The sequence below is a fragment of the Musca autumnalis genome, unplaced genomic scaffold (assembly GCF_047663935.1).
Source record: "Musca autumnalis isolate F117 unplaced genomic scaffold, ASM4766393v1 scaffold_4, whole genome shotgun sequence".
Lineage (NCBI taxonomy): Eukaryota > Metazoa > Arthropoda > Insecta > Diptera > Muscidae > Musca > Musca autumnalis.
In genome coordinates this window covers 220,178,539-220,191,078 of record NW_027411977.1, presented here as the reverse complement: position 1 = coordinate 220,191,078, position 12,540 = coordinate 220,178,539, and the positions used below count along the sequence as shown (strand labels likewise).

At 35.4% G+C, this 12,540-nt stretch overlaps 1 pseudogene; it reads left to right on the top strand.

Moving 5' to 3' along the window:
* The window catches only part of LOC141403250 (uncharacterized), a 242,385-nt pseudogene extending 233,321 nt beyond the window's left edge, over positions 1 to 9,064 (top strand).
* Positions 9,065 to 12,540: the final 3,476 nt, after the last annotated feature.

The window sequence follows — 12,540 nt, the reverse complement described above, 5'->3', positions numbered from 1 at the left end:
CCATCTTTGAACTTGAACTAAGTTCGGACAAAATATTACGAAAGCCAAATTTTGGACCGAATCGGCAGATCCGTTCGAGAGTTATCTTGCGCACCAGCCAGCCAGACAGACAGACAGACGGACAGTCAGGCAGACAAACGGACGGACATTGCTAGATCTACTCAAAATTGTCTGAAACGGATATCGTACAAATATACTTAGGGTCTAAAATCATAATTTCGATGAGGCACATTTTTGGTCGTATCAAAGTGTAAATACCCCCTTTAGCCTAAAGGCTGAGGGTATAAAAAGAGGAGTACTTGTCTACTCGTATAAGACCTACTGTTTTTTCATGATAAAACCTTTGGTATTTTAAATGAAGAAGACATACTGATCTCCTAAAAGAAGACCTAATGGTCTTCTATTAGAAGAAATACTAGCCTTCTGTAAGAGGACCTAATGGTCCTCTAAGAGAAGCCTTACTGGTCTTCTCTAAGAGCACCTACTGGTCTTCTTCTAAAAGACCTAGTAGTCTTTTATAAGAAGATCTACTGGCTTTCTATGAGAAGACTGCTCTTCCATAAGACGATCTATTGGTCTTCTATGAGAAGAACTACTGTTTTTCTATGAGAAGACATATCGGAAGACCTACCCATTAGAAGACCCAATTGATTTAGCGGTATTTTATATGAAGACCTAGTGATCTTCTATAAGAAGGCCTACTGTCTCCTATAAAAAGACCTACTGGTCATTTGTCGGAAGACACAATGGTTTTCTATTGGAAAACCCACTGATCTTCCGTCATACGACCTATTTGTCTTCTATCAGAAGACCTACTGGACGTGTATGATGTGACCTCCTAGTGTTCTGCTAGACGACATACTGGTCTTTCGTTAGAAGACATACTGGTCTTCTACCAGAAGCCCCACTGATCGTCTATAAGGAGACCTACTTATCTTCTATTAGAAGAAGACCTACTGATAAGAAAAGCTACTGGTCTTCTATTAGAAGATGTAGTGGCCTTCTGTAAAAAGACCTATTGGTCTCGATTAGATGACCTACTGGTCTTCTAAAAGAAGACCTATGCTTCGTCTATCAGAGGATCTACTTCCTTTCCTTCTTCTCCCTACCGTCTTTTAGTACAAGATCGTCTTTAGTACAAGATGAGAATACCATCCAGACTTCCCTGAAGACTGCTTAAAGAATATTGGAATTTAATCTTGATTTGGCTTTGTCGATATGAAGGATTTTCAACACTATTGAACGAAAAAATTATCGAGTATCTGTTATGGATATAATTGAAGCTCCTTCTAGTTCCTTTTTGGAGCTTTAAAATAAAACTGTTTTAGCCTAACCCGCGAATTGTGATTCAAAGCCAATAAGAAAACAATCTGCTTCATTTGTGCTTTGCGGTATTTTGCTATTTGTGTTGCTTCTATAAATATGGAAACACTTATTTCCTTGGGAATGCCCAAAGTATTGAAATGACAAATTTTGTCTAATTTTATAAAAAAAAGTTTTTTCCAATATGTTCGCAGTCATTGACTTCGCCATTCCTTAACGTTCCGCTTATATACATATTTTTCCCATTAAATATGATAATATTTTATGGTAATAGGATCAATGTTTTTCGCATTGTAATCCAATAAACGAAACAATCAAACAGATTGGAAAAAATTGAAAATCAAGGGGAGGCAAAAGATAATAACAAACAAATCCTTAAAATCAAGGATAGCCAAAAACATTACAAGACTTCTTGCTTCATATTTTACCTTGTTCATCTCGCAATCCCCCCTCTGTTTTCTAATATGCCTACTGTCTTTCCTTCACTTGAAGGTTCATCAATAAAGAACACATCATTTCATCAACTCACTCCCTGCTGTTTTGTTCACTTACTTAAGTGTTCTCCTTAATACTTGCTTATGCTGCTTTTTGGTCTATTCTCTAAATTGAGTTTCTTTGCCTCTTCAATTTTTTCTTCTTTTCCACAATCTTCATCTATAATAGCCTTAAGTGATCTACACAATTTCTTTGGAAATGTATCTTCTTTATTTTCAGTGTTTTTTACTGTTATCTATTCACTTTTATTTTCATCTTTTTGCTCGTTGGATTTTATTGTTGTTCTTTTCTAGTCTTTGCTGACTCCTTTTCAGTCTTGTCAGTCTTGTACTAAGCTTGTAGTTGTTGCTGTTAAATTGTATTTACATTGTGTAAACGACAAAATCTTCTTGAAATTACATTATTTTACATTTTCAATCATGGGCATTGAGTTCGACGTTCATATTTTCTTGTTTTCGATTACTAGGACTTCTTTAAGACAAATAAGGATGTGAAATGGAATTGTGCATTGAGATAAACACAGTGGCCAGGAACGATATGTGTTAATAGAGGTGTGGAATTTTACGATGAAGAACATTGTGGCGACAAATTTCTTAAATAATTTCTCAAATATTCGGTAAGTAAGTGGCTGTCTTTCGTGATTAAATTATTTCTGGTAAAATACTAAAGGCAAAGGGCAACGTAGTTCGAATTTGGCTAAGCCATTACTTTAACAGAAATTATTTAACCCACTTAGCGATAAGAATTCTTTGTGCGATAAAACTTAAAATTGTTTATGAAAATGACATTTTTGAGACTTTTTAAGCATTTTTTAATAAATAGTTTTTTCTTTGAAACCTATAGTTTTTCTGCAATTGGGCCTTCTTTTAAAAATGCCGGAAACTTTGAAGGATAATATTGGTGTATTCTTACATGACAATCACTTGCTTTTTGATTGCAAAAATACTCTTACTACATTCCTAACAAATCCCTAAATTTACATATAAATGTAAAATATATATAAATAAATATAACATTTATGGTTAAATATTACCCTTTGTAGCTCCTCTGCTCCAATAAACGAGCAAATAATGGATTGCTATTAACTCTAACAGATCTAAGATGTTATTTAAGAACAGCCTAAAACAATTTATGGGTACAGAAATCACGAATCCTTAACATAAAGACAGAATATGTTTACACGTGATCGTAGATGAACGCGTGGGTTGGCCTATGGCTGAACATTTTCCTTGACAGGTGGTACAACATTTATTTAACTCGAACGGACAGCTTCGGATATAATTTTCATTCACCACTGGTAGCCTGGGCATTTAATAAAGCTAACCTCGATGTTTTATGAGGCCTGAAATACTCAGCAATAAAGGAGGTAGCCAGAGATGGGTATTCTTCGAGAACTGTTATCAACATATTCTGTCTTTATGTTTAAGATTCGTGATTTCTGTACCCATAAATTGTTTAAGTCTGTTTTTAAATCACACCTAAGATCTGTTAGAGTTGATAATAATCCATTATTTACTCGTTTATTGGAGCAGAGGAGCTACAAAGGGTAATATTCCTTACAGGACCTCCCATTTTTTATCTAAAATCATAAAAATATTAACTTTTTTCGACGGGTTTTTAATGTTTTCTTATTTTTGATAGTAGTTTAGCACATTTTCTTCACAATCACAAATATTATTGCAATTTGCAATATATTGGAGGTCCTTATGGGGCATTATCTTTGATTCTGGGTCCATATGGGTTTTCAGCCCCTTTAACTCTAGAAGGGGAATTACAATTTTAATTTTTAGTGCAGGTTCATTCAGGAAAATAATGTTAGGAAGGAAAACTAAAGTTTTCCCTATGATTTTGACGGTCAAGTTTAAATTTTCTTAAGAAATTGTCTTATTTACCTAAAGTGGCCCTATTATTTCGCACAGCCCTTTACAGGCTCTGCTCTGCCTAATACAAGGTCAACCCCCAAATTGGACAAATGTGGACTGAATTTTATTTATGGGATAATGTTCCTCTATAAAAATGCAATTTGCGCCATTAAACACTTTTCAGAAGTGATTTAGAAATGTTTAATGCGTTGTAACTTCAGTGGCTCTATTATTTCGCACATCACTGTATATGGCATATTTACATTTTTCATCAAAAGTCGAAAATGACAAAAAAGTTGATTTTTTTGAATTGCTTGCGTTTTGGGCCTATAGCGTGGAAATGAATAGGCCAAATGAAACTTTATAAGCGTGGAATGACAAAAAACCACACAAAAATATGCAAAAATACCCAAGTTTTACATCAATTTTGCAACCATATTTGTGGCGTTTAAGCAAAAATACCATACATGTAACAAGTCCCTTAAGTGCACATTGTTTTGTTGGAAAAAATGGTGCTTTAAAAACATTGTCGCGGAGAAAACCTCTCCACCGATTGCTAACGCCATTATAATAAATCAAATATAAATATGTATTTTTATACTGAAATTAAAGTAAATCTATATTGTACTGTTTCCTTAGTCGATTACAAGAAGTTACTGGACTTGTTCAAATTTGTACAAATTGTTGAGTAAACGAACACACCTAATATCTATTGAAGATGATGATGATGCTTGAAAACATGTATGATTTTAATGCAATGTATTTATATTCCACTATAAATAATCGATATATGACTAATACAGTACAGTCATAAGTTCACCTTATCTTATCACCTCTCAACAGAAAAGCATTTTTGAAAAATAAGGCCAAAAAGTCCTAACCCTAGTGTTTATGTGCGTAAAGAATAGTTACGAGATTTCGGTCAATGTGCAAATGACACGTATTCGGTTTTCAAATATTTATCCTCGACCCATAATTTATTTTTACAAAAAAAATCTGTGACCCTTTTTTTGTTGCTTCCGATTTAATTCTGGTTTTCTTATTCAGAGTCTCTGATCAATGGTATATTATTATGGATTGAATATTGTGGATATGTTTTCCGTACACGTATTAATATGTAATGTATATATGTATGTGTGTATTGATGTGTAAAAAACATTCCCTTATGAATATTATTGAGGTTAGCTGTTATTGATATTAAAAATCGAACCTTTTTAGAATATTATATATTTTTTTACAAAATATCATCAACTGCTCAATCAAATATTGAAAAGTTTTTCTAATCGTAAAATGATAATATAAGGTTATTCACAGAGAACATTAAGCAGGTGAATGAATAAGGATGGGTGGTATGAACTTTTGATAAAACTGACGAGTTAATTATTGTGGGTTATTTAGTTTATAACAACATAAAAAAGTGTTGATATAAAATAATAACAATCGTACGCACTTTGTTTTACCCGACTAAAACTTTGAATATTGGCGCTATCAAAGGATGTTAACACACATTATGAATAATGAATTCAATATGCAAATGATATCGACTACACAGGCCAGAACAATAGGGGCAAATATTCTGCTCTGTCGCCTGTAGTACACTATATAGACATTTTAGTTTGTATTTTGCATTTCCCCAGAGGCGTACGCAATGCCAGAACTTATTGAACAAGAACACAGTAAACATTCACTTATGCGTTCACCATTTATCCTCTGTCCATTTCAGGTTGAAAGTGAAGAGACAATCGCTTTGCACTTAAGCTTTCTACCTTTGCCATGTGCCACACAATACATCAAAATCCGTGATGGACCATCATTTTGTTTTACATTACTAATGGAGAGTTACAGGGTGGTGGAGGAGGTCGCACAAGAATTGGTTATGCTAGTAGCGTCAGCATCAACACTGTTGGAGACACTGCGAACCAGTGTAGTGGCAATTCACCTATTATTGTGGAATCCAGCGGAGCTCAATTGTTATTGGAATTTTTTGCCGGTGATGATAATAGCGGTTGTAGCATTTCAAACAATACTGAAATGCATGCGGTTCTGATATGTACTGGTGGTTTTTTGGCTTATGTGGAACTAAATGGTAAATGATTTTTGTCGCTGTATAGCGTGGGGGAGAGTGATGAATTATTTAAATCTTATTTGGGGAATATTTACTTCAATTTTCTAGGGAAAACTGCAAGCGCCTCATCGAGGCATGTTATGTCAGTCACAGGTTTGACTGCGAAAAATAGAACAGTTTTACCAAAACCTAAATAAAAATCAAATTTAAATTCGTCCACTTAGTTGCCATTGCTTTTGCCTGTATTATTATTCGGATAAGTGCTTTGTTGGGTAAGTTTCAAGACTCCGAATTCCCTTTCACTTTATCATAAAATGATGTTTTTTTTCCATAGGGGCCCAATTTGTGGTACGTCATCGCAAATATCACCTGGCCATAACTGAGCGTAGAGATGAAGGCGTACACCCAGTAGTTCAATGAATTCACTGGCCAAGCCACCTTTAAGAACCATGTCTACTACGACACTCATATCGGAGGTTATTTATGCGCCCGAAACATCAGTTAAGGCATTCGAAACTCCGCGAGAGTGTAGATGCTGAGAATTTGGCAAGGGACACAGAAATGAATGAGATGAACATTAAGGAAATCACAATCATGAGGTGAGTAGCCGCGTACTTTGTGGCTGGTTGGGCCATATTCTTTAAAAAAGGACTGTTGGTACTTAAAAAAATTCTTTAAAAAAATCCTTAAAAAATCCACGTTTTCAAGTACTGTAGGTCCTTGAAAAAATATTCTTTTAAAAAATTTACATCTCCAAGGACTGTTGGTCCTCGAAAAAGTATTCTTCTAAAAAAATTAGCGTTTCAAGGACACTTGGTCCTTGAAAAACTATTTTTCAAAAAAATCAGCATTTTCGAGGATCACCAGTATTCTTTAAAAAAAATCGTCATTTTCAGGGACAGTTGGTCCTTGAAAAATATTCATTAAAATTCACGATATTAACAACTGTTGGCCCTTGAAAAAATATGCTTTAAAAAATCCACGTTCTCAAGGACTGTTGCTCCTTGAAAAAATATTGTTTAAAAAAGTTCTCGTTCTCAAGGGATGTTGGTCCATGAAAAAATAATTTTTAAAGAATCCAAGTTTTCAGGGACTATTTGTCCTTGAAAAAATATTCTTTTATACAATTTAAGATTTCAAAAACTGTTGGTCCTTGAAAAAAATCACAAAGACCTTTGTACCTCGCTTTCAAATAACAAGTAGGAAAAGCGTTAAGTTCGGTCGGGCCGAACTTTTTATACCCTCCACCACAAATTTCAGCCATTTCGGTGGACTAATGTGGCCACAACCTTCAAAATACCTAAAATCGGAAGGTACTGTTCTATGGTGGCTGTATGATGGCGTGGACCTATACCTACGAATTTCTGGGGGAAAGTTTTATACCCCAAACGAGGACTAAATACCAAATTTCAGTCACCTCGGTGTGATAATGAGGTCAAAACCTTCAAAATACCGAAAATCGGGAGATATCGTCCTATGGGGGCTATATCAAAACGTGGACCTATATAAACATTTTATGGTAGAAATGTTTCTCAGCCTCTGGAAATGCAAAATACAAAGTTACAACCGATTCTGTTGTCGAATGGGACTAATACATTCAAAATATATTAAAATGACGCGTACTTTATAATATAAAGTTTATATGGGGCGTTATATGGGGCTAATACCAAAACGTGGACCCATATAAACCAACTTTGGTAGGAATGTTTTTTGGCCTCTGGAGACACAAAATACCAAATTACAACCAATTCGGTGGTAAAATGGGACAAATATCTTAAAAATTCCTTAAAACGACGACTCGTCACGCGTCATTTTGTATGGGGGCTATACGAAAGCGTGGACCTACATAGCCCGCTTTCAATACCAAAAGTCCTATAATAGATTTTCCAAAATTTCATCCACCTACGTCAATCCGTTTGGACGCTAGAGTGATTTCTACAGACGGACAGACGGACAGACAGACAGACGGACGGACATGGCTGTATCGATTTAGAATTGCACGCTGATCAAGAATATATATAGTTTGTGGGGTCTACAATGATTATTTCGAGTAGTTACAAACGTAGTGACAAACTTAATATACCCCCATCCTATGGTGGAGGGTATAAAACGAAAGGCCTTGCATTCTTCTTTACAGCGTTGATGGTAGCACTAACTCCATAGCTTCACTGCAAAATGAAATCATTTCCCACACCACAGAGTCGTTGAGTCGTACACCATCTGTTGAGGAGGGTTTGACAAATAGTCTAGTGATGTTTCAAATGGTAAGCAAGATCCCAATAATGCCACTTTGAAACGCATGGATGGTGATAAGGATTCGGAGAGTATTATATCATCAGGAATATCCTTGATTTGTAATAGCCCACCAATGATTGCCAAACGAAGTAGCAAATATTCTGAGCGTTATGATGCAGCCACTTTGAAGGTGACCAATTCATATATGGGAGAGAAAACCGATTGTCAGTCTCTGAAGTCTGTAATCGTTCACAAACAGCAGGGGCGAGCAAATGTAAGTTGTAGTTTCCTTTTCGAATGATGGGAAGGGGTCTTTATGCTAATATTTGTTGTTTTTGTTCTTTTCATTTCTACTCTTTTCTTTCTTTATAGACCTGCTATTTTGCTGCCTCACGTGTTGCCAGCTCCGCTGCGATATGCAGTATGCCAAATGCCAAGGAAAGTATAGAAAAACAAAATCGCAAAAAACTTTTAGGTGGACTTGGTTCAGAATTTTCCTTAAGAAATCAAGAGGATTTTGAGCTGGATTATTATAACTATAATGTGACAAATGCTGGGGCTGCGCCTGTGTCATATTTGACTATGGATCCAGCACATTGTATATGGGTACCACTTTTCGGTTATATACCCGACACTACAGACAAAAATGATAATAAAACCCCAGAACCCATGTTAAATGAAAATTATTCTTTAAATTCTGAAAAACCCCTCCGCACAATCTATACCATATCTGAGCCGCAAGAAACCTGAAGCCGCAAGGCAACCATCAAAATCTTCAATGTCTTTAGGTGGACACAATGATGAAAAAACTATACCCCTCAAGGAAATTTTTGTTGAAAAGGCCAGAAATTTAGCACTACGAAAAGAAAACCACCAAGAAGTGGAGGGTGAAACCACTTTAGGAACCGATTCCATGAATGGTTTGTATATTGAAAAGGAAACACCAGTTGTTAAATCTGCAAGTAACTTACACAAATATTCCTTATTAGCAATGGATGATATACAATTTGCTGATGACTGTGATGGAAGTGATCCAGAGATGTCACCGATAGAACAATGTGAAAAAACACAGTTATCGCCTTAAGAGATTTTATTTAAGAAATGTAAAATTGTGCAAAATATGAAAAGAGTTAACGGGACACTGTTATACCAAGATTATAGACGAACAATGAAAATAACAGAGGTTAAATATGAGGGGATTACTGATTAAAGTCGGAAACGTTAAAGAAGACAAGGCATCGTACCTGAAAATTACTGTGATATTACACCAAGAGGTTTATACTTAAGTTAAAAAATTTGTTTTTATACCCTACACCACTATGTGGGAAGAGTATTATAAGTTGGTTTTGAAAAAGAGTGTAACGCATCGAAATAGTGGTCGTAGACCCATACTTATATATACCAACATGAATGTCTTGACGAGCTGAGTCGATCTGGGTCCCGGAAGCCTATTGATTTTGGTGATGGTCGGATAATATTCAGGGGTCGGAATGGGCAAAAAACTTATTTGGAGAAAAAGTGAACCTTTTATTTCAAATCAAATATCTCCGCATCTATAAGGGGTATATCAAAAGCAAACGCTAGAAAATATCACCTTTACAACGATGTATAGTAGGTTGTCGTAGGTGGTCAAACAACGAAGATATCGCAATAGTCACTAATACAACCCATCTTTTAATTTTTGCGAATTTAATTGTAATGACGAATATCACAGCTTTGGCTGGGGAGCTTCCAAAAGCAAAGCCTGACTATGAAAGTGGAATATCCCACCTTTACAATGATGCAAAGTAGGTTGGCGTAGGTGGCCAAATAACGGAGATATAGTAATAGTCGGTAATACATCCCATTTCTGGTCGCAATTTTGATCGGATCGTCACGAAATGTTGGTGGTTAATGGGGTTCCCACAGAGGAAGAAGCCTATTTATTTTGATGATGGTCGGATAATATTCAGGGGTCGGAATGGGCAAAAACTTATTTGGAGAATAGGTCAACGTTTTATTTCAAAGCCAAAATCTCTGTTTCTTTAAGAGGTGTATCAAAAGCAAAACCTGTCAAGGAAAGTAGAAAATATCACCTTTACAACGATGTAAAGTAAGTTGTCATAGGTGGTCAAACAACAGAGGGTATCGCAATAGTCGGTAATGTATGCCATTTTCCGATTTTTTTTTGCAATCACGCTACAGGTCGCAATTTTGATCGGATCGTATGTGGAGAAAATTCAACGTTTTTCTCTTATGCGAATATCTCCGCTTCTGGTAGGAGTATTCCAAAAGGAGTCCGTGATTGGAAGAAGAAAAGATCTCCTTTATATTGATGCAAACTATGTTGGCGTACGTGGGCAAGCAGCCGGGATATCGCAAAAGTCAGTAATATATCCAATTTTTAAATTTTTTGTAATCACGCTAAGGTTGGAATTTTGATCGGATAATCACGAAATTTTGGGGGTTGATGAGGGCCCACAGAGGAAGAAGCCTATTGATTTTGGTGATAGTCGGATAATATTTAGGGGTCGGAATAGAGAAAAACACATGTGGAGACAAATTCAGGGTTTTATTCATTGTGAATATATCGGCTTCTAGTAGAAGTACTCCAACGGCAAAGCCTGTCAATGCAAGAAGAAAATATTACCGTTACATTCCACAATAGTCGGTAATGCATCCAATTCTTCAATTTTTTTCAAATCAGGCTACAGGTCGCTATTTTGATCGGATGGTCACGAAATTTTGGTTGCTTATGGGGGTCTCAGAGAGAACAGGCATATTATGTTTGGTGGTAGTCGGATTATATTCCATAAAAGAAATGTTAACTATTGAAAAGCTTATGCACAGGGTTAGTGGTGTAGGGTATAGCCTTTGCTCACTTGTTATTTATATTACATTGACCATTCTAATTCTACTTGCAATATAATCTTAGGCAGTGAACAATTCAAATATTTGTACATTTTAGTAAAATATATTCCATATTAAATTTCCATCCATCGGAGTATTAGAGTATAGGCACATATAGTTTTAACCATGTAATAGCTAAATATAAGCATAAAATTAAATTAAAGGTAAATATGTAAATTAAAAAAGAAAATCTGTGATTATCTCTGGGAGGAATAAAGTCTCAAACAATCTGAACTCAATGTTGAGACAGCTGACAATTTTTTAATGATCTGTATAAGAAGTGAGTATATAACAGGTAAGTGGATATATACATTTTTTGTATATAGCACCCGTATAACATTACATCCCGATTTGAGGATTTTAGAGGTTCCCCGTGGTCACAAAATTTCTCTTCCAAAATAGTCAATATTGATCCATGTTTTTTACGGTACTTCCCGATCTTTTGTTATTTTGAGAATTTTAGCTACATTTGTTGTCCGAACTGCCAGTTGTCACAAAATTCTCCATCAAAAAGTGCCAAAATTTAATCTTGTGCTACAGTTACTACGGTTCAAGAAAAAAAGGACGAATAGGATATGTAATGAATTAATATAGAAAGATAAAATGTTCTACAAAAAGATTCGGCAATTGATTTGATTTATGACAAGGAATCTCAAAACAAATCTGCAGCAACGTTCAACAGAGAGGTAAAACTATTTTTTTTTTTTCAATCATTAAGGACAATCAATTTCGGTAGACGCACAATACGCAAAAAGAAATGTGCTAAACTAAAATGAAACGAATAAAACCTCTACCATTTATCCACAAATGTTTCAGCGATATGCATTCATATTGCAACACCAGTTACAACCACCTTTATTGTTGAACTTCACAACATAAGGTAGGCAAGAACACACCTCACCCATACTCCACCAAAAATTTTAAAAACAACATCAAAACACCCCACTTAGATGGTGGCATGATGCACATGGAGGGCCACAAAAACAATTCCTAACGGTAAATTCGCATGTTATTTTATTTGGGGAGAGAAATTGGTTTTAGTTCTCCTGTTAACTTCTGTTAATTAAACCGTTGCCGGTTGTGTGAGAACACTTAACAGTTATTCATTGCAATGCCATTGAGATTTCCAGTGAGGTAGCTCTCTTTCTTATCTCATATTCCTTTCGTTTGTTGTTTATGTGAACTTGTAGTCATGTTGATGCCTGTTTTGTTTTGCAGTTATTGAAGTATTTCCGAGAGAGTTAGTAATAACGACGCTCACCACTTGACGGAATGTGTTTGAGCAACCACATAAAATACAATACTGTTATTTTATGAAAGGCAAAGAGAAGATGCATGGTATAAGTAAACCATGAGAAGATGTATACTCATTCTAGAAAATCGAATAAGAATATTGTTAAACTGCCTCTGTTAAATTTCAATGTATTTTACTTTTTTGAACATGAATATGCATATCTGGCTGTGTAAATAAGGCATATCTAGGGAAATTTTAATGTTTTGTATCATTCAGCGATAAGTAAATTTATTAAAGGCAAGTACTAATAATTCCTGAACATATATACCGTTTTTGCACTTACACAATCTGGCAACACTTCGTATAGCTTTGTTTTGATTTTAGCCGGCATTTTTGCCAGCTACCATATCCTCAGTGGATACAAACGCAACAGAAGC